Source organism: Ochotona princeps, chromosome 10 (assembly GCF_030435755.1).
Source record: "Ochotona princeps isolate mOchPri1 chromosome 10, mOchPri1.hap1, whole genome shotgun sequence".
NCBI classification, from domain to species: domain Eukaryota; kingdom Metazoa; phylum Chordata; class Mammalia; order Lagomorpha; family Ochotonidae; genus Ochotona; species Ochotona princeps.
This window is the reverse complement of record NC_080841.1, coordinates 75,844,997-75,872,145: the sequence shown is the minus strand read 5'-3', so window position 1 is coordinate 75,872,145 and position 27,149 is coordinate 75,844,997.

The window sequence follows — 27,149 nt, the reverse complement described above, 5'->3', positions numbered from 1 at the left end:
AGACTTAGAACATCTTCCTATGCTTTCCCAGGTGCATTCGCAGGGTGCTGGATTGGAAGTGGAGCAGCTGGGATTCACTCTGGTGCCCACGTGAGATACCATATTGCAGATGTTGGCTTTGCTTACTGCACCATAACATGACCCCATCATGCAGAAGTTTAAACCCCAAAGTCATAGTTCAATGGTGCTTAGTTTTAGTGTACGGTTAGAGTAATAAATATAGTTTTAAGCAATGATAAGGATAAATTAGGGATCTTCATAAATTAGTGTGAAGTAGATGAGGAACAGGTAATGAGTCATAAAAAGGTGTTTGAATACCAGGCAACATCGGAGCGGTAGTCACTGAGCATTGATCATCTAACTGCTGCTTTTGCTTCCGTATTGATTGCTTTTGCTTTAAGCGTAAGAGACATGACTAATGCCCTGCATTAAGCCCTAGAGTAGGCCTAAGTCTCATTTCCCAAAAGTGACAGCGCAAGCTCTTGGAGACCACCCTGGAAAAATGTAACCAACAGAAAAAGAGATACATACAAAAAGGCCCTTAGCCTTGGGTGAGGCCAACAGACCAATCATTGCTGGCTCTCACAGTTCTTTGTATACTTTGATCTGCACCCTGTGAACATGCAGTACGTAACTAAGAAGAGATAATGTGCTTGGTTTACGTGACTAGGAGGATATAAAAGCTGCTTGGGAGAACCGAGCAGGGTCCTTGTCAAGACTCCACTGCATTGGATGAGACCCTAGCTCGAGCTAGCAATAAAGTTCCTTTGCTTTTGTAGTGTTGCGTGTGGAACTTGTCTGTCTGCAGTCCGGGGATCGTTTGGACCTAACAGGTTCTGATGTTCGGTCTTGAATTCCTTTTATCAATCCCTTATCAAGTGAACAACACTCTCTCTCACTCTCTCAGTTGTCTTTGCGCTCTGATGGTGGTTCCCTGTGTGGCAAGCTTCTCGGTTTGATGGAATTTGTCTGTATTTGCTGTTGCTGCCTGTGCTTTTGGGGTCCTATCTGAAACACTGCCATCTGCATTAATGCCTTAAAGCATTGCCTGTATTTTCTTCTCAGAGTCGTCGTGATTTCGGGCCTTCTCCTTAGGCCTACCATCCATATTGAGCTGATTTCCATATAAGATGAAAAATGCAAGGAGTACATGGAATTCCAATCGTCTGCACGTGGATGACCAATTTTTCCAGCATTCCTTTGTCAAAAACCAGTTGGCTATAGATACATGAACTTGTGTCCAGGCTCTGCATATGATTTCCTTGCTTTGTGTGTCTGTCTTTATGCTGGTGCCATGCTGTTTTGGTTATTACAGTTCTGCAACATGTCTTGGAACCTGGTACCATGATAATCCAAACCTTGTTCTTGCTTTGATTGTATACAACTCTTTGTGCTTTGACATGAATTTAAGGGTTGGCTTCCCGGTTCTGTGACGAATGTCAGTGCTATTTTAATAAAGGGTGCATGGGGCCAGCACTGTGACATAGCTGGTAAAACTGCTGTCTTCAATACTGGCATCCCTTGCGGGCACCTGTTCAAGACCCCTTCCCATTCAGCTCCCTGCTAATGTGGCTGAAAGCAGCAGAGGATGGCCTCCACACCCACAGGGAAACATGGAAGAAGTTCCTGACCCCTGGCTTCAGTCTGGGCCAGCCTTGGCTGTTTGTGACCACTTGGAAGGATGAACCAGCAGAGGGAAGAGTTTGCTCTCTCTCTCTTTTGCCCTCCCCTCATCTCTCCCTTTTTCCATCTTTAACACTGCCTTTCAAAAACTAAAATCAAGGTTTGCATTAAACAATACACTTTAGGTTGTATATACATGTAGTAACATCGTAGTAATCTATGAACAAAATCCTTCCATTTCTCTCTCTCTCTCCCTCTCTCTGTCAGTCACTTCTTCACGTTAAGTGTTTTATAACTTTCACTATAAATTTCATGAACTCTAACTTCCTTGGGTAAATTCTTTCCTAGGTATTTTATTGCCTTTATTGCCATTGTGAATGGTATTGTTGCTATGAATTCTTCCTCACTGAGTTTGTTATTGGGATACAAAAGTGCTATGATTTTTGTATGATGATTTCATATTTGGAAGCTTCAGAGTTTATCAGTTCTGATTTTCATTGGAGCCATTAGACTTTGCTCTTAAAAACTCCTGTCATCTACAAACAGGGGTAACTTGAGCGCCATTCTGATTTCTTCGTGTTTTATTTCTTCCTCTTGCCTCATTGTTTTGGTTAAAACTCCCAATTCTATATAGACTGTAAGAGAACGGAGGGTAGACTTTTTTGTTCTTATCTCAGATTTTTGAGAAAATGCTGGTAATATTTTCTCTTGTGGTATGAGGTTGGCTTGGAATATTCCTATCTACCTTTTATGGGGTTGATGTATGAGGCATGATCTGTTTATTTTATCGTGAATATTTTTTAATGATTTGTTTTTATTTGAAAAGCAAAGTTACAGAGGGAAGGACACACACACACACACACACACACACACACACAGAGAGAAATCTTCCATCCAATTACTGGTTCACTTCCCAAATGGTTGCAGTGGCCAGAGCTGAGTCTCCTCTGGGTCTCCCATGTGGGTGCAGGGGTCCAATGACATCTTCAGATTGTGGTCTTGTCCTTGTTTTGGTGTACAGTGATGCTGGTCTTACAAAACACATTTGGAAGAGTTCTCTCCTTTTTAATTCTTTTTTGAGACTAGCTTGAGCAGCTTTGGCATTAGTGCCTGTGCGACAGTTCAGTGGAACTCAGCAGTGAGGCCGTCTAGTTCTAGACATTTCTGTGTTGAGCATCTATATGTGACTGGCGCCACATTGTTACTCTGGATTGGACTGTTCAGGTTTCATATGTCCAGGGGTGAGGTGGGAGAGCACTTCTGACTGCAGGAATCATGCAGGGTACTGCAAAGGCCCGGGGTGACGTGGCACACGCAGCCCTGGTGGTGCAGGCGCCTACTATGCGTCTGTGTTAGCAATGGAAGTGAGTTGCTGGAGACACACAACGGGTATTTCTTTAGCAGCGACAGAAACAGGCATGGTGCATGCACAGTGGAGGGGTGTGTTGTGGGTGGGCGTGGAGCATAGGACACAAACCTGAGGGCCTGCGTGGCAGGTGGCAGCCTGTCCATGGCTATGACTGGGAGGTTGCGTACCACAGTCCCAGTAGGCTGAGGGTCAATGGCAGGCCACTAACATGGCTCTGTCCACATTTCTCCCTGCACTGTGGCATCCTGGACTCTGGGGGCTGGGGAAGAGGGTGCTGTGGACAAAAAAAATCTGAGAACCTTTCAGAAGCAAAAGTAACTAACTGCACCTCAAGCCCAGGATGTCTGGAATTTTCCTGTGGCCAGGGTGGGGGTGTCTGCGAATCCTGGGTTCCTTGAAATGGGTATCCCCCTGGCTCGGAGAGTCAGAGGCACATTTGCCCAAGCATTACCATCCCAAGTCTCTGCACCTGCAGGGCTCCCACTTTCCCTTTGCTGTGTTCCCAGTGCTATTTGCTGCGGAGTTCAGCTGTTTCTTCATTGTGCTGGTTATTGAGGCAAGAGTGTGGCAGCCCCCATTCAGCCACTTTGTTGGTGCAATTCCTCCATTGATTTTCTTTTCTTTTTTTTAAAAAACGTTTTTATTGGAAAGTCAAATTTACAGAGATGAAGGATGCGGAGACGAACAGGAAAAATGGTCAAAGCAGAGAGAGAGGGGGAAGAATGTTTATCTACAGGACTCTTTGTTTCTGTCACCTGTATCATCATCCCACAGTAGGAAACAATGTCTCAAGCAGCTCCCCACCCTCTGTGCCCAGGGAACCCGTCTCCAGGCTGCTGTGCTGACAACCCCTTGCTTCTCTTGGCAAACCTACCACCCTTGGCTGAGCCTTCATCTCCACAATAGGCACTGCTCTGTTTTGGCTGAGTAACTCACACAGACTCCACTGTATGAGCAAAGTCAATTACTCCCTACTTCCTGGGAGAAGATAAGCACAACTGAATTAACAGGTTTAGATCATTGGGTGTGCTGGGACTGGGAGGGGGTGTGCAGGGGAGTGTGTATATATTTGTTCCAAGCTCTTAGCATGCACAAGGAGAAGCATCCTGAGTGCTGACATATATAAGGTGGCATTTATTCAAAAGGTGAGAAAGTGAACACACACATACCTACACGCACACGTAGAGGTGTATGAGTTACCCTACAGAGAGAGCCACCGTGCGTGGACAGGAAGTCCAGAGGGAGAGAGGGGTGCAAGAGAGGAAGCAGACTGCCTACCCTAGCACCTCCTCTGCTCATGATTGCAGTCGAAGAAAGAACACACCAACTGTTCGCCTCTTCTGAGGTTAGAAGCGACTGGTCTCTCCTTAGAGCCACCTGGGAATTTTATGATATTCCTGTAAAATTCCACATGGATTTTAACATACATCATCTTCGTGCTCCCTAATCCTGGATGAAATAGTTGAATCCCAGCAAAGGGGACATTTTGATGGACAGATAGAAGGACAGTTGTTTGCAGGTCACTCCAGCTCAGCAGATCCCAAACTAGCTGCCTACCTCACCCACAGCAGCTGTGTCTCCTCGGAGGCAAGGCACGATGGGAACCAGGATGCATAGCCCCAAGTCCGCATCTGGGCAGTGGTTGGTCCAGCAGAGGTGTGGTGGAGAGGGCACTGCTCTGATCCTTTGGGGTCTAAATGTGGCAGGACTGAGGCAAGATGCTCAGCTGATCCAAGCTTCCAGGCATGGAGGGAAGGAACACTCTTCATTCGAACCCAGCAAGACACATCTAGTTCAGCTGCGACCCCATGGAACACCCCTGCAGCATGGCACTTCCTGCCTTCTGGTTCTCCAGGGCCCCCCGGCCAGCCTGGAGATGCCCTTTCCTGTCCTTCTGTTGGGACAGGACTCTGTTTTCTTAGCTCATTCTTTCTTTGGTGGAGTACTTCCTAACAGCTTCTTGAGAAAGGAAATGGAGGATATATATTTTTTGAGGCTATGCATGTTTTATGGTGTTTTTATTTTACCTCATATGCAATGCATAGCCTAGCTGGGTATTGAAAAGTAGATCAAGCAGCATTTTCCTTCAGAAGGTCTGCCCTCCTTTCCATTTGAAGTTATGGCCGTTGAGTCTATGTGTAAACTGTTTCCACTCTCTGGGAATTTGTAGTTTTTCCATACCTCACAGGACCTGGAATTTCACATCATGCGTCTTGGTGACTCACAATAGCTGCTGCCCTTCTTCAGATCCAGGTCCCTGCTAATGCACCTGGGACACAGAGCAGAAGTTGGTCCAAGTGCACAGGTCCTTGTCACCCACGTGAGAGGCAAGGATGAAGCTCCTGGCTGCCGGTTTCAGGCTAGCCCATCCGTGGATGAAGCTCCTGGCTGCCGGTTTCAGGCTAGCCCATCCGTGGATGAAGCTCCTGGCTGCCAGTTTCAGGCTAGCCCATCCGTGGCCATTGCAGCCATGTGGGGAGGAAGCCATTGGATGGAAATTCCCTGTCTTTCCCCTCTCCCCGTAACTCTGCTTTTCAAATAAATAAAACACTTACTTAAAAATAATAAGAAATGACTTGCAACATCAAGTCTTGTAACATCAAATACTGATTTCTTTTTTTTTAAAGATTTATTATTTTTATTACAAAGTCAGATATACAGAAAGAGGAGGAGAGACAGAGAGGAAGATCTTCCGCCCAATGATTCATTCCCCAAGTGAGCCACAACGGGCCGGTGCGCGCCTATCCGAAGCCGGGAACCAGGACCTTCTTCTAGGTCTCCCACGCGGGTGCAGGGTCCCAAAGCTTTGGGCCGTCCTTGACTGCTTTCCCAGGCCCCAAGCAGGAAGCTGGATGGGAAGTGGAGCTGCCGGGATTAGAACCAGCGCCCATATGGGATCCCAGGGCGTTCAATGGGAGGACTTTAGCCGTTAGGCCACGCCGCCGGGCCCCCAAATGCTGATTTCTTGATCACTGGCACTGGGTTAGTTTCCAGTCTGTAGTTTTCTGTTCTGTAATACAGGGGCACAGTGTTTCCTCTCACTTGGTCTTTTGGTGGAGACAATACAGCAGTGGCAGAATTACGCAATTGTTCCCAGCCCATCTCTCCAGGTGGTGTAAGTCCCAGTGGTCCTCGGTTCTAAGGAGAATGAATATATAAATATTTCTCCCGCCAGTCAGGGCCTAGCGAAAGGTTTCTCCCAAGGTGAGCTTGGTGTGGAAGAACAGCAACTATTTGGAATAAATGACACAGTTCCCCACAATTTCTTTGTGTGTGGTGTGTGTTTTATCTTCTTCAAAATGATGTCTATTGAACTGGGTTCTGTCTTTTGCAATTCTGTAATTTTCTTTCTTTTTAAAAAAATTACGTATTTATCTGAAAAACAAGGCAGCAGGTGGAGAGAGAGAGAGAGTGAGAGAGAGAGAGCGAGAGCTCTTTCACGTACTGGTTCACTCTCCAAATGGCTGCAAGTCCATCTGTGACTCCCCACCTGTGTGGCAAGTACCTGCCCAAGGACTCGGGCCATCTTCCATTGCTTTCCTAGGTGCATAAGCAGGCAGTTGGATCAGAATGGACTCTAACTGGTGCCCATATGGGATGCTGGCATTCCAGGATGGGAGCTAACCCATTGCACCTCCCCGCCAACCCCCTGCCATAGCTTTCTAAGATGAGAAGATATCAGCCAATGGCTCTGTCTCCCCATCTCCGTCTCTTCAGGGATCTCTTGGGTTTCATCACTTGCATTCCACGATGGAGAGGGAGGGCGTTCTCTACCTCCAGCAGTCAGCATTTTGACACTCTTAACAACACACCCTGGACAGGCTGCTTGTGAGGAGAGAGGCTTATCACAGCTCATGGTTTTGGAGGGTCCCAATTCCAGACCAGGTGGCTTTCTGGGGTGACCTTTCCACCCTCTGAGGATTATTCCCTTATGGCCTTGGAACACTGGTTTCTGTTCTTCTCCTGCCCACACCCATGACTTGATCTTACATCCCTCCTGTTCCCAGATCAGTTCCTTCGGAGCCCACGGCAGGTATTGGCTTCCTGCTGTCCTCCAGCTGTTGCCTGCGCCCAAGTTTAACTCCGTGTACATTTTTAGAAACAACGATTAGCTCGTGGTTCGTGCTGCAGAGAACATTCCTATCTTGTACACTCTGTAAGGGTTTATTTTCATTTCCTCATTGTTTATGTTGAAAGTTCCAAGATCCATCAGCTTTGCAAAATCTGCAAAAACACCGCTGTCCAAACAAACAGCACCTTTCCCCAGCCCTGGAGGAGAGAAAGCATTTACTTTCATGTAAAGTGACCGACGCCACCCAAGAACGCCACCCTGGCCAGTAGGTGACAGCGTCCCCGTCAGCTTCTGAGGCCTCGTTGTGCTTGGAGATTGGGGGGCTGGCATGCAGGAGGCTGTGGGGCTGGGCAGCAGTTGGGTTGGCCTCTCCCCACTACCTGCCAATCCCAGAATTCCAGGCTTACCACACAACCCCATCAGAAACACCTGCTTACATGTGAGGCTGTGTTGTCATCACCACGCTTGCCAACATGTTAGGCAAAGCCAAAGTGCTGGGCTTGACACCAAAGTAGCCCCTGGCCCAGACTCAAGCCAGGAGACCCCCATGTTCTCACTCTCCTCATGGGCACACCTGGAGTACAGGTGAGATGCAGGGCTCGCATGGTCCACATCCTATAAAGCACAGCTTCAAGGGCTGATGTGTGTGTTGCCATAAGCCCTTTTCCCGACCCAGAACCTGCAGACGCCCTGAAGCTTGGCTCTCTAGGTGACACTGGCCTCAGCTGATCTGCCCCAGGTCTGGGTTGTAAACAAGACCTGCGCTCTGTTGGGGCAAACCCTGAGGGCCCAGCAGGCAGGCATTTCTCCAGTTTTGAAAAACATTTATGGGCCTAACACGGTAGCCTAGTGGCTGAAGTCTTTGCCTTGCATGTGCTGAGATCCCATATGGCTACCAGTTTGTGTCCTGGCTGTTCCTCCTCCCTTCCAACTGCCTGCTTGCGGCCTGGGAAAGCAGTATAGGACACCCCAAAGTCTTGGGGCCCTACATCCAGGCGGGAGACCCAGAAGAAACTCCTGGTTGCTGGCACTGGAAAAGCTTAGCTCCGGCTGCTGTGGCCACCTGGGGAGTGAACCATTGGATGGAAGATCCTTCTCTCTGTACATTTGACTTTCCAATAAAAATAATTTTTTAAAGGTTTATTTATTTTATTGGAAAGGCAGATGTACAGAGAGGAGGAGAGACAGAGAGCAAGGTCTTCCATCCAATGGTTCACTCCCCACAACGGCCAGTGCTGCGCTGCTCCGAAGCCAGGAGCCAGGAACCTCTTCCGGGTCTCCCGTGCCGGCGCTGGAACCCAAGGCTTTGGGCCATCCTTGACTGCTTTCCCAGGCCACAAGCAGGGAGCTAGATGGGAAGTGGAGCTGCCGGGATTAGAACCGGCGCCCATATGGGATCCTGGCACATTCAAGCTGAGGACCTTAACCATTACACCATCACACTGGGCCCTAAAAATAAATTTCTAAACTAAAAAAAAAAATGTATAAATAATGTTTTTATTTTAAAATAAAAACAGTTATAGAGAGAATGATAATCTGAAGGCAAATATTTGCAATTCATGGGCAAAGGATTCATGACCCCAGTGTGTGCCTTCTGGTGCTTTCTAGCCCAGATTATAAACAAAAACTGAAACCCCGTGGGAAAATGATAATTGAATGTATAAGGGAATTAAAATGTGCGTAGATTTTTCTTTTTTTTTTTTAAATGATTTACGTATTATTAAAAGGCAGAGAGAGAGATCCACAACTTCATTCCCCAAATCTAGCTTTTGAATTTTGAACACTGTGATCGTCTTGTCTATTAAAAAAACAAAAACAAAAACAAAAAAACATAGTTCAAAAAGCAACGTGTTGACCCTGGTTTTGGCAACAGGGCTGCCTGAGATGGTTCCTGAATTTCACTTCCGTTAGTTGTGGGACTCCAGGCCTTGACGCCTTGACGTGGCTAGCAGGGAAGTTTACCCATAAGGAATGCGAAATGCGGAGTGCAGAGACGCAGCAAGCTCCTTGGGGCTAGGCTTAGTTCGTTCCTTTCTCCCAACCTTTCCAGAGGGCAGGAGTGGAGATCTGTGGCTTGGGCTGAAACTCAGAGCGAGGGGGCCCCGTTTGTTGCTGATGTGCTGATCGCCCCGCCTTGATACCCATCAGCTGTGTGAGAGGAGACAACCTTATTTATCTTGGAGCAGGCAGCTTGGGTCCGCGCCCCGTTTGGGTTTCCCGCGCCTTTATTTGAGAAGTATTCTTGGAAGCCTCGGGGATTAGAAACAGCTGGGCCTCAGAACCCCAAACGCCTCTGCCACAAGCTACACTCACAGCCCCAGGCTGTCACTCAGCCCCAGGTGGCGGGAGGTCATGGAGGGACTGAACCCTCAATGGAATGCCAGCGTATTCTGAGTCCCTAAATTTACTCCAGAAATATCCAGAGAAGCGTTTCCAGTATTCCTCAGCAGGGACTTTGGATTCATTCATTCAATACCTGCCAGCACCATCGCAGGCTCTGAAAACTCCAAGGTGAGCACGCGTCTCCAAGGAACTTCAATCGGACAGCAACAGCGTGAGCAAGCCATGCACATCCAAATAACTGCAGACACAACAGGTGCGCAGAACAGAAGGGATCAACAGGGGCTGAGCAGCGGGGTAGAGAAAAACGCAATTCAGTGCAAAGTGGGTGTTGTTCCTGCTCTGCCTCCTTAGGGGTGTCCGAGGAGCGCTGCGTTCCCCATCTGGCTCACCCCCACAGCCTCTGGGAGGCAGCCAGGAGAGGATGTCTTTCCTGTTAAGAATAACCTGGTAGCACGTGTTGGGTTGCAATGGGACTCAGTCCCATCTCAGCTTCCAATTCTGATACAACTTTCTGATCGTACACCGGTGGCATGGCAGGTAATGGCTCAAGTACTGAGTTCTGCCATGCAGCATACAGGTAGCCCAGATGGAATTTCCTGGCTCTTGGCTTTGGCTGACCCAGCCCTGGCTGTTGAGGTCATTTGGAGGCTGAACCAACAGACCAATAGATGGAAAATTCTCTCTCTCTCCCCCCCTCTGATTCTGCCTTTCAAGGAAGAAGGCCTAGACAGGCATTCAAAAGAATGTGTAACTTAAGCTTTCTTTGTGGACTCCTTTGGTGATCTGATTTATTTTCTGTGCAAGTACTTCTAAAAGTTGGTGGAAAATGGAATTAAGAGACGAGCCTATTTCATTGCAAATATGTACACATATAAAAAAATAGATGGAATCTGCAGATAATTTTTCATAGTGTAGAATTTCCATCAACTTTTGAGTTGTCCTTCTTATACAGGGATGTCAAACATCTTTGGACCTAACAAGCCCATATATATTTTTTTAAGCCCATCCTTTCATTCTACTTTCCAGGAACTCTTTGACCCTCTCTTACCTTTTGATGATGGATCAAACTTGTCTGGTTTCCTTCTGCAGACACCCTAATTACCAGCAGGCTCAGGATGGGGTGCCCTGCATTTTTTTTTCTTCTGATCTCTTATCTTTGTTGTGAATGCCACACCTTCTGAATCTGCTTGGCAAAGGGAGGGATAGATTCCAGGTCACTTTGTCTTACATCAAGCAGAGATGCATGCAGGAGGGAGCTGAGTGAGATGGCTCCTCCCCCCCCAGCCCTCTGCAATCACTTTGTTAGAACCCAACCACACAGACTACAAAGGAGACCTCGCAAGCGAAGACCGGCTGTATCCAAGCCACTTTTCTGCAGGACCTGGTCCTACACACAGTATTGATTCTTCACTTCCTTCTCCCCAGGGCTCCACATTCAGCCAGGTGCCCACTGGGCTGTGTATTCCATCAGCACAGCTGTGACAACCCATCAGGGCTGTCTGATCCAGTGGAGTCACATGGTTCAGGAGACTCGCAAACGTTTGGCACAAGGGTTAAAATCCTGACCGTCTCCCATCCTGTTCCTCTCCCCCCACCCCATCACACCCAGTTCAGGTTCCAGCTCTGCTTCCCATACTTGCTTCCTACTAAAACACATCCTAGGAGGCAGCAATGATGGCTCAAGAACTTGCCACTCCTGGCCTGATTCTGGCCTGGCCCAGTCCCACTTGTGGCAGGCATTTATTGGAGTGAACCAGCATACCTGTCTAGTGCTCTTTTTCTTTTCCTCCCTTTGAAATAAATGAATACTTAGGGGCCGGTACTGTAGCATCACAGGTAAAGCAACTGCTTGCAATGCCAACATCCCATACGGGTTCATGGTTTGAGTCCCAGCTGCTCCACTTTTGATCCAGTTATCCACTAATGTGCATGGGAAAACAGCAAACAGAAGTGCTTGGGCCCCTGCATGCACTTGGGAGAGCCAAAAGAAGCTCCTGATTTCTGGCTGGGCCATCTGGGGAGTGAACTAGCAGATGGGAGATTTCTCTCTCTCTCTGTCTCTCCTCCTCTCTGACTCAGCCCTTCAAATAAATGAAAAAGTTCCTAACTAAACGTTTAGAATTCAAAATGAATCAGAAGAGACGTTCTAACATCTAACATTATTGTAGCTATTGTCATGCCACTTTACCATAAAAATTACCATTTGACTTCTGTCTTTTAATGCAACAAGGACCTGGGAAGGTCAGAGCTTAGAGGGTAGAGACTAATAATGCAATAAAGAAGTTAGAAGTCAAGTCACTGTGATGGAGAGAGGGCACGTGGAGGTGGGCATTTTTGGCCTGACCAAACCAACAAAATCACAATGGAGAAAATGATGTGCTACCTACTGGGAACCTTGTCTCTGCATCCTTTCCTTCTCCTGGGACTCCCCAGCCTGGCACTGCTGCTGTCTTGCTGGCTAACCCTGCTTGTCCCAGGTCATGAGGAGGAAGTGGCAAGAGGGAGGGGAAAGAGCCAGGCTGTGTGGCCTGGGAGCGAATAGCCTGGGACTTGTTGGGTCCTTCAGAAATGAGTTTGCCATCTTCTGCACCTCCCACTGAACCACTTCCTTTCCTCTCCTGTCACTCTGTGCCTCCCTCCCTTTCTCCCTCCACATCCCTCCCTCCCAAACGCCTGCCTCCCCTGAGCTGCATCTTGCTTTTCCTTGCACCGTGCCCCAAGGACCCGAATTAGAAATTAAATATAGGATTCTAAAGAGGATTTGGGGATGAGGCTGCCATCCGAAGAGACCCCTGCATCCTCTCACCTCCAGGAAGCTTGGATGAGTGTGGCAAAATCCACCTGCTTTAGTATCCAGGCGCATCTTAAAAAAAAAAGAAGATTTATTTATTTTTATTGGAAAGGCATATATACAAAGAGGAGGAGAGACAGAGAGGAAGATCTTCCGTCTGACGATTCATTCCCCAAATGACCGCAATGACCGGTGCTGCACCGATTCAAAGCCAGGAGCCAGGAACTTCCTCCAGGTCTCCCACGTGAGTGCAGGGTTCCAAGGCTTTGGGCTGTCCTGGACTGCTTTCCCAGGCCACAAGCAGGGAGCTGGATGGAAAGTGGAGCTGCTGGGATTAGAACCAGTGTCCATATGGGATCCCGGCAGGTTCAAGGTGAACACTTTAGCTGCTAGGCCACGCCGCTGGGCCCTCCAGGGGCATCTAGATGCAAACTGTCCAATAAGGCAATTAGAAATGTCCTCCTAAATGTCAATGAGGTGGTCACAGAAGGTGGTTAAGAACTCGCATTTACTTTTAACATATTGGTTACTCATTACTATGTCAATTAATTCCATAATGATGTAAATTTTTGCTGATGGTATGTTGGAGCTTTTAATTGATCGGTAGGATACTCTGCTGGCTCTGTCTTCAGACCAGAGAGGGTATACCTAAGAAGCCGTTGAACTTGACTGGACAATAAGATGCTCGACTCTGTGCTTGGTATACGCTTGCAATGAGGGAATCTCAACTGAACTTGAGCTGTGGTTATGCAACAAGGTGGAGGAATCCACCATGGTGGGAGGGTTTGCGGAGGGGTGGGGAGAATCCCAGTACCTATGAAATTGTGTCACATAATACAATGTAATTAATGAATTAAAAATAATAAATAAAGAAATAAAGAAAAAAAAAAGAAATGTCCTCCTAAAAATGTACCTCTGTGGCTCAATAGCCACTGAGAAGCATGACAACCGAAGACTGATCCAAGCTTCAGCACTGTGAGATTCGCTCCCGAGACCATAAAACCATCATGAGTGGCTGCAAGCCGAGTCCGTAAATCTTCCCGCCACTGTGGCTCCGCTCTCGGCGACAGAGTGGGTCAGAGCAATGCCTGGGTTGCGTAACTTTGAGTTATGCATGATCTACAAGACAAGATGGGGCACGGGTTGGTGGCATGGCCCAAGATATCCTTTGGCAGGTGTCGAAGGCAGCCGATTCAAGAAGCTCTTGAGAGCAGCTGGGGACAATGGTGTGGAAGAATCAGCTTTGCCACTTGACTGACATCTGCTGGTTACCCAGCCTGCCCGACCCCGGCTAGCACTATCTCCCAACAGAACCATCTTGGTTAATGAGTACAATGATCTCTAAGAAGAAATCATAAAGGATGGAACAAAATGAGCCTATTTGATATTCTAAGGAGCGTATACTTTTTTTCAGTATATTATGGAAACCAATGAAAAGTTTCTAAGTACTTCACATTTGACATTCATCAGAAATATCTGCTTATTTGAAAAATTCCACAAAAATACAGAGGGTCATGGGGAAGGTCAATGACAGGACTTTTTAAGAAGATTTATTTATTTTTGTTCGAAAGGTAGATGTTTACTTAGAGAGAGGAGACACAGAGATGGCAAGGTTTTCGAACTGTTGGTTCACTTCCCAGACGGCCACAATGGCCAGAGCTGAGGCAGTGCAAAGCCAGGAGCCAGGAGCTTCTTCCAGGTCTCCCACATGGGTGCACGGTCCCAAGCGTTTAAGTTATTCTCTACTGTTTTTGTATGTCATAAGCAGGGAAGTGAATAGAAAGTAGAGGTGCCAGGACATGAATCAATACCCATATGAGATGCTGACACTGTAGGCAGAGATTTAGCCTACTCCACCACCACACCAGCCCCAACAGAGGCTTTTTTAGAGTGATGAGAATATTCCATCACGGTAAATACTTTACTGCCTAGAGCTCCTGTCTGTGGAAGCGGGTTGAGTTGTCCACTGGAAATTCCAACACCCGTAGATGGGTGTTTTGGAACTGAACAATGAAGGAATGTATGGCAGACAGGAGCAATGGTTCTCTCTGCTGGACAGTCATGTTCCAGAGGACCTGCCAGTAGCCTGGGGGAGCTGCGGGGAGGTACCGCTAGCATGCATTTGTGTTTAACGTAGATACAGATGGCTCATTCCTGGATGAGCACACACACTAACACCTCTTGGGTCTGTCTGCTGACAGATCTGCAAGGCATAATTCCACCTGCTGCCCAAGCCACAGGAAGTAGAGCCATTCCAAGATGGCAGTCTCTCAACAAACAAAGGGACCAGAGTTTCCTGGCAAGCAGGCTTTTACAAGGGCTGTGGCAGGCAACACAACAGTTAGGCATACGGCATGTTGTGGTGCCAGTAAAACAAGGACAGGTTCAAACGATGGGAAGATGGAACGAACAACAATAAACCACAGCTTCCCCACAAATGACCACCACCAGCAATAGCAACTACAGACACTCACTGGAGACACGTTAGAGGGACATGGGGCCAAGTGAAAAAGAGCTGCCCTTGGCCAAAGCTGGAATCATTTGAGCCACAAAATAAATAGCAGTGGATTTATACATGTTTATGTAAACCATACTATCTGGTGAATCATCTCTATAAATGAATGGCCCCATAAATACGACAGTGGAACTAAACAGATGCATGTCTCCAGGTGGAAAGATCCCAAGTCACTGATCCCACTTTCCCCTGAGGTGCATGAGGGCCAGGCTTGCCGGCCCAACCTACAGCACAGAGCCAGGTGGGCAGAGCAAGCTAATGCTGGAGAGAGCCCTTAAAAGGCACCGCTTTCACCAGGTGAGCGGTGACTGCAGCCTGTTCTCTCGTACATCAAGCGTGGCCAATGATGTTGAATAGGAGATGGTGTGGATGGTATTTTACTTCCATGGTCTTTGTCCCCAGTCCCATGTCATCTTTCAATGATGAGAAAAAAAAAATGAGACAAACCCAATGGGAAAGACATCCGTTAAAACATCTGCAAGGTTATCAAACATCACGAAGAGGGAGAAAATCAGTCAAAGAGATAAAGTTAGGTGGATGGAAGAGATGTTCATTAGCAGTGATAGACCATTAGTGGCATGGTTTATTAGTCATGCCTAATGGTGATAATAAGGAAAATGGACTGTGGGCCTGTGGCGTCTCATGGCTGCTTAGCAGGAAGTCGAATGAGAGTCTCAAAAGCCTTTGCCATCAAAGAAAAATTAGACTGCACTTCTTCAATAATCTTTGCCTAAGCCACAGGTTCCCTGGCCCAGGCGCATGCCTTCCCTTTAGCTTTTTCCAAAGTTCCCCTCCCAAGTTCTGGCTGACCAGTGCCCTGCCTTGCCATTTGGGGGTGCCTCCCAAAAGCCCCTATTCAGGTGAGAGTGGCCTTTGTCCCATGGATGGCTGAGATCTGTTCACAGCATAAAATGTCTTCTAACTGAGTCACTGGGGATGCTTCCCCAGGCCCACACCCCTTTCCCATCCCCAGATCATGGTCACAGCTACCCTGACATCACCAGTTGGCCATCCGCAGCCTGGCCGGCAGCGCCCGCCACCATCAAGCGCCACAAGAGATCGCCCCTTACCTCCTACAATGGCCTGATTTTGTTCCTGCAACAGATCACCAGGGCAGCTTCGGGGTTTGGATGTTTCTAGTGTCTTATAGCCAAGGAATACGCTTGGTGACGTCCATCTGGCTGCAGTGTGGGGACACTGCACCTGCGCACAGGGTGCAGCACTGGGCAACCGTCCCTCTGCTTCCCCACGGTTTCGGTGCCAGCCCAGGCAAGCTTTGCCATGCCCCTTGGAGCACAGGCAGCTACTGGGTTGCTGGTTTCAAGTGTGTACTGATCAGAACGCCTGCATTTTTCCCTTGAGGGCTTAAAATACAGCTCAACCTGGTACGGAGGTCGGGCAAGCCCTGCAGGAAAGAAAGATTGGATTTCTGTCGAATGAAATATCTCTGCTCCACAGGGCTTGCATGTGTGTGTGTGTGTGTGTGTGTGTGTGTGTGTGTACATGTGCGTGTGTATATGTGTGTGTGTGAGAGAGAGAAGCAGCAACCCTGCGGTTAATTAGGAAACATTGATCTAGTGCTGAGGCGAAAGGCCAGGCAGAAGTTTGGGGAAGGATGAAGTTATTGTTGTTGTTTTGTTTTTCAAGATACATTCCTTTATTTGAAAAACAGAGTTACAGAAAGCGAAAAGAGAGATCTTCCATCTTCTCAGTTCACTTGCCAAATGACCGCGATGGCCAGGGTAGGGCCAGGCAGGAGCTGGAAGCCTTATCTGCATCTATCACGTGAGGTACAGGAACCCAAGCATTTGCATTTACAGGGGTGTTAGCAGGGACTTGGACCGGAAGTGAGGCAGGGGGACTTGAACTGCTGTCCATATGGGAAGTTTCTATTACAGATGATGGCTTAATGCACCGTGCTACAAGCCGGTGAAAAGAACTAATGGCTGTTCCTCAAACATTAGCAAGATGAGAAGGACCAAGAACTTTGCGGGACTCCCAGCCATGGCAGCACAGCTGCAGGGGACACTCACGTCCTACAGACCCCTAGAAGCATGGTGGGGGCAGTGCTGGGGGCAAGAGCTGAGGGTGTGCCACCAGCGTCATGTCCTTGGCAGCTAAGCTTCTGTGTGCAGTGCCAGCATCTCACATGTGTTCATGTCCCAACTGCTCCGCTTCCCATCCAGCTCCCTGTTTGTGGCCTGGGAAATCAGCAGAGGATGGATCAAGTCCTTGGGACCTTGCACCTGAGTGGGAGACCTGAAAGAGGCTCCTGGCTTTGGGTTGGCTCAACTCTGACTCTCTGGTCAAATGGGAGTGAACCAGTGGATGGAAGCTCTCTGTGGGGTATGTGCGTCCCCCCGCCCCTCTCTCTTAACTCTCTGCCTTTTAAATAAAGAGCTGAGGCCTCCAAAGCAGTGATCTGCAGGTTCATGGGTAGGCATGCCTCCCCCAGCTCTCTCCCTTTGTGGTGAGACCAAGTGAAGAGAACTCCAGGAGAACATGGTAGGGTTGGAGGTGGCCCAGCGGTTTCCCTGCAGCTGTGGGTGCTGCCTGCTCTGGCTCTGCCGCCAGAACACAAGCTGCCAGGGGAGATGAGAGCTACTCACCGGCACAAAGGGAGCCAGCTCCAAGCTGTGTTTCTGCTCCGGTCCAAAGTGCTGGAGCTGCTGCCAGCGACCTGGGCTGTCCGTGGCTTGAAAGAGCGATGGCCTTGGGGTGTTTCACAGGCAGAGCCACAGAGAGCCACTGCCCTGTGCTCTGGCCTATGGAAAAGCCTCCAGGGACAGAGGACTCTCGGACCACAGCCTCCAGCTGACTGTTCAAACACATCTGTGTCCACCCCTCTTTTTTTCGGCAGAATCCAAAGGTCAGGAAGCCCACCATCCTGGCCTTGTGGCTGGCTACTCAGCGGCCTGAGCCACAGCCTCTGTGACCATGGGCGATACTGGTAGCGACACCACAACATTCTCTTCTCTTTGTCCTGGTGGCTGCAGATACAGGCAAGGGCCCGATGCTGGGTGTTTGGTTTTGTAAACAGGAATTGGAACGTGGTACAAGCAGCATGGACTTTCTTCTCTGCCTGCCTCAACTTCCCATCTATAAAAGATGAATTTGAGGGTCCAGTGCTGTAGCTTAGCAGCTAAAGCCCTGCACCGGGATCCCATATGGGTACCAGTTTGTGTCCCACCTGCTCCATTTCCCTTCCAGCTCCCTGCTGATGAACTGGGAAAGCAATAGAGAATGGCCCACAGCCTTGGGACCCTGCATCCATGTGGGAGACCTGAAAGAAGCTCCTGGTTTCAAATCAGCTCAGCTCCAGCCTTTATAGCCACTTGGGGAGCGAACCAGCAACAGAAGATCTTTCTATTTCTCCTCATCTCTGTAAATCTAACCTTCCAATAAAAATAAATAAATTTTTCAAAAACAAAATGAACTTGAAAAGATAAACGAGCTTGAAGGAGGATTTCTGGCCTCAGGGACTGGGAGGGAATTGGCAGCTGAGCAGGTTGTGTTCTGTGGGGACCGTGACCCGGAGATGCTTACACAGCCCTGGGGGGGGGGGTAGTCTTCTCCAAGATTGGAGGGAATCCAGGGAGCCAGGCAGAGTGGCCTTGGGTGAGTGAGTGAGTGTGGGCAGGCAGGGTGCAGGCCACCCACGGTCCCAGTGAGTCTGGGAGGAAATCCGGGCTATTCTAACTGCAACAGGGCACCCTGGCACAGCTCTAAGCAGGGACTACAGTCATCTACTTTTGGATTAATGTTCTTAGTTATTGATTTTCGCTGTGTTTGAACTCCCATACAGGAGTTCACTCTCCAAATGTCGTCAGCAGCCAGGGCTGGGCCAAACAAAGTCCCAAACCTTTGGGACTCCCTCCAGGTCTCCCACGTGGGTGGCAGGGACCCAAGGACTTGAGCCCTCTCCTGCTATCTCGCAGAGTGCACATTAGCAGGGAGTGGGCCTAGGAAGCAGAGGAGCTGGGATACATAAAGATGTATTTGATGACTAGAGTTGGCAGCACCTGCTGTCGCCTTGGCAGTGGGGGTAGAAGGGGGGGAAAGGGCAAGGACGGCCTGAGGGTGTCCGGTTTGAGCCACAGGCCTGGACTAGAGCTAATGGGCAGCAGGGCAGGAACAGGTCCAAGTTTGAGCATGCGCGGGCTGAGATGGCGGCACATGATTGGAAGGGAAATCCCAGGCAGGAAGTAGAGCCAACAGGAAGACCATGGATTGTTGTGCAGTGTGTCTGAAGTTCAGGTCCCCACGGAACAGAGACAGAAGATGCTCAGGGCCACTGCTGAGACCCCCCAGCACTGAGAGATGAAGGAGAGGAGAAAGGAGGCTGAGGGCCCCGGGCCAGGAGAGCGGAAGGTGAAGGGCCGGGAGCACCAGGGTGAGAAGGCTGCTGGATCACTGTCTGATTCACAGGGGCTCACAGGGGGCCTGGCCCAGGGTCTGGTGCAAGGGGCAGAGGGAACAATGGATGACTCCTGGTCAGTTCCAGGGGCTGTGAAGCCGAAAGCGAAAGCGGCAGAGTGAGAACAGGCAGACCTAGAAGGGGGTGTTTTTATTGCCTGGGGTCGGGAAGGCATTAAAAACATCCTAATCAAAATAAAGAAAAGATCAATTTGTGATGATATATTAAAATGAATAGTTGCTGTGTGATAAGAAAGTCAGGACACTCTAGAAAAATCCGGGGGGGATGGAACTTAATATACCAATACTTGTATTCATGTATTTATAATATTTATGATAGAGGAATGACTCATGTTTATGACTTTTAAAAAATGGCTATGAGGCAATGTTTTAACAGTTGTATAGGGGGCGGGCATGTGGCCCAGTGTTTAAGATGCCACATGGCATATTCCATCTCCAAGCTCCCAGGCTCAAGTTTGGCTCCACCACCAGTTCCTGCTCTCCGGGAATGCACACCCCAAGAGGTAGCAGTTGATGGACCCTTGTCAACCATGCAGGAACTTTAAAATGAGTCGCAGGCTGTCCGTGCTGGCCTGTTCCCCCTTTGGTAGCTGTTTGCATCCTGCAAGGCTCCAGCTGCTTGGGCACACCCCATCACCAGTGACTCTGTAGTCTGATCTGAGCTCAGGCCCCAACAAAGGCATCCCACAAGCTGTAGTTGGATGCCCCAACAAAGGCATCCCACAAGCAGCCCTGGGGAACTTCAAGTCCTTCAACTTCAAAGTCGAAAAAGGATTGACTTGCACATCAAAAACCTTTCTTTTTGATCCGACCAGAAAGAAACCCCTCCCTCCCCCAACAAAAACAACAACAAAAACAAATGAACTAAGCTAAGCTAGGAAAAGGAAACAATGCCTTTCCTGCTAGCTCACTGCCTCAGCACTGCTTGAACTCAAGCTTCCACAGCTTCCTCCAGCCCCTCCGGAGCGGGCGGGCCGGAACATACTGTCCACAGTGAGTTTGCGTGTGCAGGCCTTTGGCATGTCTGCTGTGGATAAGGTCGGTGATGATGTCGGATTTGATTAGGGCAACACAGGAGCTGCCGTGGGGAGATCTCTCTCTATATTTATAGGACCTGGGGATTTCCTGCCAGGCTTGTCATCTTTGGAACGCTCCCAGTGGAAAGGAAAAGAATCCCCCATCCGGTTGCTCCTCGGGGCTCCAGGAACACAAAGATGTGTTCTTTGCCCGGGTTTTGCTACCCCAGCAGTCCATGTGAGATTTCCTTTTTGTCCCAAAGCCATCAGAATGAGAAAATTATTTTCTCAGTTGGCCGGGACCTCAGACATTCAAGGAAACTCCGTGTGTGCGTGAAGATGGGGTGGTCACACCTCGAATTTCGTTGTTGTTGTTGCAGGCAGGAAGCACAACATGGAATTCACCCTGGGGGGAATCCGGGGACATCAAAGGAGAGAGCGGGGAACACCATCAGGTAAGCCTTTGGGAACCAGAGGAAGACTTGATATGGTCCCAAGAGGCACAAAATAAATAAATACATAAATCACAGATCCAGTGTCAACCAACTCCACAGACTCTACCTGCCCAGTTGTCTCACCCTCATCCTCTTGCTCAGGCCTGGCCCAGCCTACACCCCAGATGGCAGGTGCTCCTGCAGCAAGAGGAGATGGAGTCCCCAGACAAGGCTGCCTGATGCGCTGAGCCCGGGAGATCTGTGCTGCCTGTGACTTCACTTGGCTGCGTGCCTCAGGCTCTCTCTGGAACGGTCTAGTCCTTGATCTTGATCCAGCCACTTCTACTTTGCTTCGAGTCTTTGATCTCCGTCATACTTTTCCTCACCCTAAACTTCCTCTCTGAGGTCTTCCAGTGTCAGTGCCCATGGACACCCAAAACCCATCTGTGCACTGGGGTCAGTTTCCACAACCAACATACCCTCACTCTCCAAACCTTCGCCAAAAGATCCTTTTTGTTTCACAAGAAGCATCTCTCAGATAATTGGGTTAGAGTAACCCCAAAACCGACTAGTACCTCTGCGTCTCAAATCATTCCAGTGTTTAAGAAAGTAATATCAAGTTATGAGATCAGTATGCATGTTTAATAATAAACCCATCCAGGACATGGCATAGTAGGTGAAACATTTGCCTATGGCACAGGCATCCTACATGGATGCCAGATCGAGTTCTGGATGCCCCACTTCCCATCCAGCTCCCTGCTGATGGATTGGGAAAGCAGCACGGGATGGCCCAGTTCCTTGGGATCCTGAACTCATGTGGGAGAGATCTAGAAGAAACTCCCGGCTTCAGATTGGCTCAGCTCCAGGTATTGTAGCCATTTGGGAAGTGAACCAGTGGATGGGAGATATTCTCTCTCTCTCCTTTCAGTTAAAACAGAAGTCTGTGGGGGCCCAGCGCGATAGCGTAATGGTTAAGGTCCTCGCTTTAAATGCGCCAGAATCCCATATGTGCACCAGTTCTAATCCCGGCAACTCCACTTCCCATCCAGTTCCCTGCTTGTGGCCTGGGAAAGCAGTCAAGGATGGTCCAAAGCTTTAGGACCCTGCACCCACGTGAGAGACCCAGAAAGAAGTTCCTGGTTCCTGGCTTCGGATCGGCACAGCAGCAACCGTTGTGGCTGCTTGAGAAGTGATACATTGGATGGAAGATCTTCCTCTCTGTCTCTCCTCCTCTCTGTACATCTGTCTTTCCAATAAAATAAATAAATCTTTCAAAAAAAAAAAAACAGAACTCTGCCCTTCAAATAAAGATAAATAAATCTCCAAATAAAATAAAATAAACCCACTCAATCAACTAAGCAAACATGACACCCACTAAAAGTCATGAACTCCTGCTACCAACACAGTGTGTTATAACAACCAGATGACATTGACAATTCTTCACTCATTTTTTTTTTTTTTAAAGATTTATTCATTTTATTACAGCCAGATATATACAGAGGAGGAGTGACAGAGAGGAAGATCTTCCGTCCGATGATTCACTCCCCAAGTGAGCCGCAACAGGCCGATGCGCGCCGATCCGAAGCCGGGAACCTGGAACCTCTTCCGGGTCTCCCACGCGGGTGCAGTGTCCCAATGCATTGGGCTGTCCTCAACTGCTTTCCCAGGCCACAAGCAGGGAGCTGGATGGGAAGTGGAGCTGCCGGGATTAGAACCAGCGCCCATATGGGATCCCGGGGCTTTCAAGGCGAGGACTTTAGCCGCTAGGCCACGCCGCCGGGCCCAATTCTTCACTCATTTTGTAGGCTTCTAATTTTAGAGCACTTTTATACTCCTAGTATAAGTGGGACTACACAGTATTTAAAGGAGTTTGGTATGTCAGTCTTATCCATAAAGATCATTTGGTCCCTCTCCTCCAACCTACTAGGTCTCATTACCCTCCCTTACCTTCAAAGGAAAAGTTACTCTGTCGTTGGGAGTCTTTAGGATTGATTGACATCTCAGAAGTACAGTGGGCTTAACATGGGGATACCTAAGCAGCAATTCAAAGCCCCCAAGCCCCAGAGCTTACTGCCAGGCAACCAGCAGGCGGAGCCTGGCACCAAATGGCACACTGGCCGCCCAGGGACAGATCACTGCTTGGATGCTGTGGCTGGAATAGGGGCTCCGAGTGTGAAGACAATCCTGGCCTGGCACCTACCGGAAGCCAAGAGGCTGCTGCAAATTTAAATCCCCAGCTATTTTTAACTTTTACTGAAAAGTCAGATATACAGAGAGGAGGAGAGACAGAGAGGAAGATCTTCCGTGTGATGATTCACTCCCCAAGTGGCCACAATGGCTGGAGCTGAGTCAATCCGAAGTCAGGAGCCAGGAACCTCTTCTGGGTCTCCCACGCGGGTGCAGGATCCCAAGGCTTTGGGCGAGGACTTTAGCTGCTAGGCTACCCTGCTGGGTCTTGTATCTGTATGTTTAACGATGAGATTATTTTGGTACAAAAATATTCAAAATTCATACAAAGAAACTTCCAGAATTCATGGCAAATGTGTGGTGTATAGAACTACTTACTAATTTCAAAGTTTTTGTTTTCGTTTGCTTTTTTTTTTTTTGTGCAGCAGCAGAATGAATTTGTCTTTATTTCATTCTCCATTGACTTTTTGAAGCATCACCCCATGTCAATATGTCACTCTTGGCCGGGATCTGACTGTGCTTGTCATCTTGAACACCCTGATCAACCAGGAGAGCACAGCGGCCATCTTCCTGCTGTGGCCTGCAGCACACTCACCGTCCAGCTTTCCCTCCAGGTCTGTCGTGACTCTTGTCTCCTCAGACCCGTTCTCTCGGCATCTCACCTCTAAGAACATCTTTCAAATCCCTCATGGCCACAAAGAGCCAGGGCCAGTCAGTGCCTCCTGGTCCCGAAACCTGTGTTGGTTCACTCGCATCTTCTGGTGTGTCTGTAGCAAGACTGCCCTGACTGCACGCGGCTTGCTCCCTGTTCTGGAAGAGCAGGCTCATCCTCCAATGTGCCATGTGCTCGTTTGTGTCACCTCCTCTTTGTGCATGGGGACGAGAGCATGCGAGTACTCTCTCCGGGATCTCCTTAGGTGGGCACTGACCCTGTTGAAGCATAAGACAAAGAATAAAAAGCTTCTGCTGATTCCCCTCTCCCCTGTTAGGAAGATATACTGAGAAGAAAATGTTAGTATCTTCGTTTAGAGTAGTTACTAATAACAGCTCATGACTTGGATTTTCACTTGGAAATTTATACTGACCATAAAGATTGTTCAAATCATTGAAGCTGTCGTCTTTCGATATAGATATTGCTAGAAAATATTTTTGTCCTGAGTTTTATTTGATGTCTTTTTTGTTACATAATGATGAATAAGATTGTTGAGCCAACTAAAAGTATGGATTATCACAAGTAGTTTATGATGCACATCTTAAAGGTGTTACTTTTTGTGTAGGTGTGCACTGTTTGTTCGGGTTGAAATAAGAAAAAGGTGTCCACCTAGTTGTCCCAGCACATCCGAAGGCCAAAGTCTGTGCTTGTGTTGGAACTGCATTCTCTCCAGATGGCTGAAGGAAAACTTCGCTAGCTGCTTGCACTCTTTGCCCTCTTTTCCCCGTTTCTTCTTCTAAGTCATTTTGATATGTTACAGAAAAGATTGAAAGGGCCCACCAGTGTGCCTCTGCTTTGTCAATTCATAGCTGAATCGTTTGTTTTATCATTTTAAGAACAAGTTTTTGACAGAGTGAATTTAAGAATATTAGTCCCACTTTTAAATTAAATGATCCATTTAAAATTTGTAATTCATTCAAGATTTTATTGCTATTAAAAAAAAGCATAACCTCCTTTCATCTTAATTACTTCTTTATAGATGGTGTTTATACATTCAAATACAATGGGCTGTGGTGTTAGGCATCAAGCATACAAATTTGAGGGAGATATAAGCAATCAGGTCAAAGAGGAGAGGAGGGGCTGCAGGATTTGACCTGGAGCATCCCTTGGGGTCCCTGAGAGTTGGCTGCAGCAACAACCCAAAACATCCAGCCACACAGCCATTCAGCTCCTCTGTCCATCTTTCGGGATGCTGGGAAATGAGTGTGAGCGAAAATGTGAATGAAGCAGGAGAAATGGAAGGGACTGGAGAAGAAGCCCTGGGGAGGGCAGGTGGGAAGGTGTCAGGCACAGATGGAAGCCTCCTGGGGTCTGCTCCTTACGCTGGAACCTGCACCAGAACTCCTCTGGGACTTGCTAGGTGCACATCACTCCTGGAGTTGAGGCTCTTGGGAGAAATCTGGAATCCACTTCTTTAACAAGTTCCCAGCTGTGCCTGACCCTGCTGGTCCAGGGACCCCCTTCAAGAGCTCTTGAATCCAGAATGTTCCATGGGCTAATGCCATAGGAAGCCTCTCGACTTCACCTGGTGGCTGTACCCAAGACTCTCTTAATGTTCTCTTAGTGCCCAAATTTATAGGCATGGATTTTTGCTTCCAAAATCAAAGTTTAGGGGGCAGGTATTGTGGATATCAGGTAAAATAACGGCGTGTGATGTTGACATCCCATATGAGTACTGGTTCAAGTCCCAGCTGCTCCATTCTCAATCTAGCTCCTGGGTAATGCAGGTGGGAAAACAACAGAAATAAGCCCAACTACCTGGGATCTTACACCCATGTTGGGTGGACCCAGAAGAAGCTCTTGGCTCCTGTATTCATCCCAGCCCAACTCTGGGCTGTTGTGGTCACTTTGGGAGTGAACCAGTGAATGGAAGATTCTCTCTCTCTCTCTCTCATTGTAACTTTTTCAAAAAATAAATCTTTTTTAAAAATCAAACTTTCATTTTATTTGGAATGATTTTTCCTTGAGATTCAAATGGTAATGTATGTGAGGAAGCACACAGATACCAAATGACAAGCAAGCAGGTGGCAAAGTTAACTACTATTTTTATTCTACTGGCTATTGTAGCCTTACAACTAAAATCACAGTTAGCCAAAGGCTTCTTTAGCCTTGAAAAAACAATGCTTTTTCTTCTTCTTCTTCTTTTTTAAGATTTATTTATTTTTATTGGAAAGGCAGATATACAGAAAGGAGGAGAGACAGAGAGGAAGATCTTCTGTCTAATGATGTACTCTCCAGCGGCCACAATGGCTGGAGCCGAGCCGATCTGAAGCCAGGAGCCAGGAGTTCTTCCGGGTCTCCCATGGGGGTGCAGGGTCCCAAGGCTTTGGGCTGTCCTCGACTGCCTTCCCAGGACACAAATAGGCAGCTGGATGGGGAGCGGGGCTGCTGGGATTAGAACCGGTGCCCATATGGGATCCCAGCACGTGCAAGGCAAGGACTTTAACCACTATACTATCATGCCGGGCGCGCTTTTTTTTTCTTCTTTCTCCAAAATACTCCTGATTACTTCAACATGCAATATATCTTCAAAGCATTTCCTGTTAACAGGAAAAGTAACTTCAGAGGATCTGAACATTTTTAATATTTAAAAATGTTTAAGAAATTAAACCTGTTTTCTTTTGCAGTTGCCATTATACAGCAACACAGAATCTAGCATAAGTTAAGGACATCCACTCATACTTGAGGCACTGGCATTGTTAAATGACCTCCACTTAGCAAAACCTAATCTAATTTCATGATCCTTTTTCCCCTTGGCGTGATTTCAAACCCAGCGACATCTCCCAGTACAACAGTCACTAAGTCATCATGGCCTATAAACACCATTACTTTTCTTGTCACTGTTAACCTCCATGTGCCTTTTCGGCCCTATACCTTTGTCTACCAGCTCTATGGCAGCAGCTACAATGGGTTGGCTGTAATGTTGGCTGCCATGGCTACGCACATGCATGCCAATTCAAGTCCTGGCTGCTCCACTTCTAATCCAGCTCACTGCTAATGTGCTCGCAAATGCAGCAGAAGATGGCCCAAGTCCTTGGTCTCCAGCACCCATGTTTGCCCTCGCCCAGTATTGGCTATTGTGGTCATCAGAGGGTACACCAGCGGATTGAAGCACACTCTCTCTTGCTCTCTCTCTCTCTCTGCAACTATACCTTTAAAATATTTTGGGATGGAGGTGAAATCTCAGGGGGAGAAATTTCAGAAGATGGGAAGTGAAAAATTTGTCTTGCTGCTCTAGAACACAGTCCATGTCTCAGGCAGTGCTATTCCCATAAGGAGATGTTTGCAGAGTCTAGCACATGAGAGGGAAGGCCAGACACAGTCTTTGCTGGGATTACTAAAATCTTGGAAATACAGTTCTGAGAATGTACTAGAATCGTCCTTGCACTTTCAAGCTGTCTTGACAGGGGAATCATGCTGGCAACACATCTCGCCAGGAGGCTGCTGGTGGGTGCTGGGAACAAGAGGGTGGTCCTGGCTTCTAGCAGTTCAGGCACATTCTTCTTGTGGCCAGTAGTGAATGATTTCTGCCTCTTGGGGAGTGAGTGAGGCAAACGCTTTTGGCTTGGGAAATTAGTGGGGTTCCAAGCATTCTGTCCCAAAGACTACTTTTTTAAAAAAAAAATTAATTTTATTCTTTTTAAATTTTT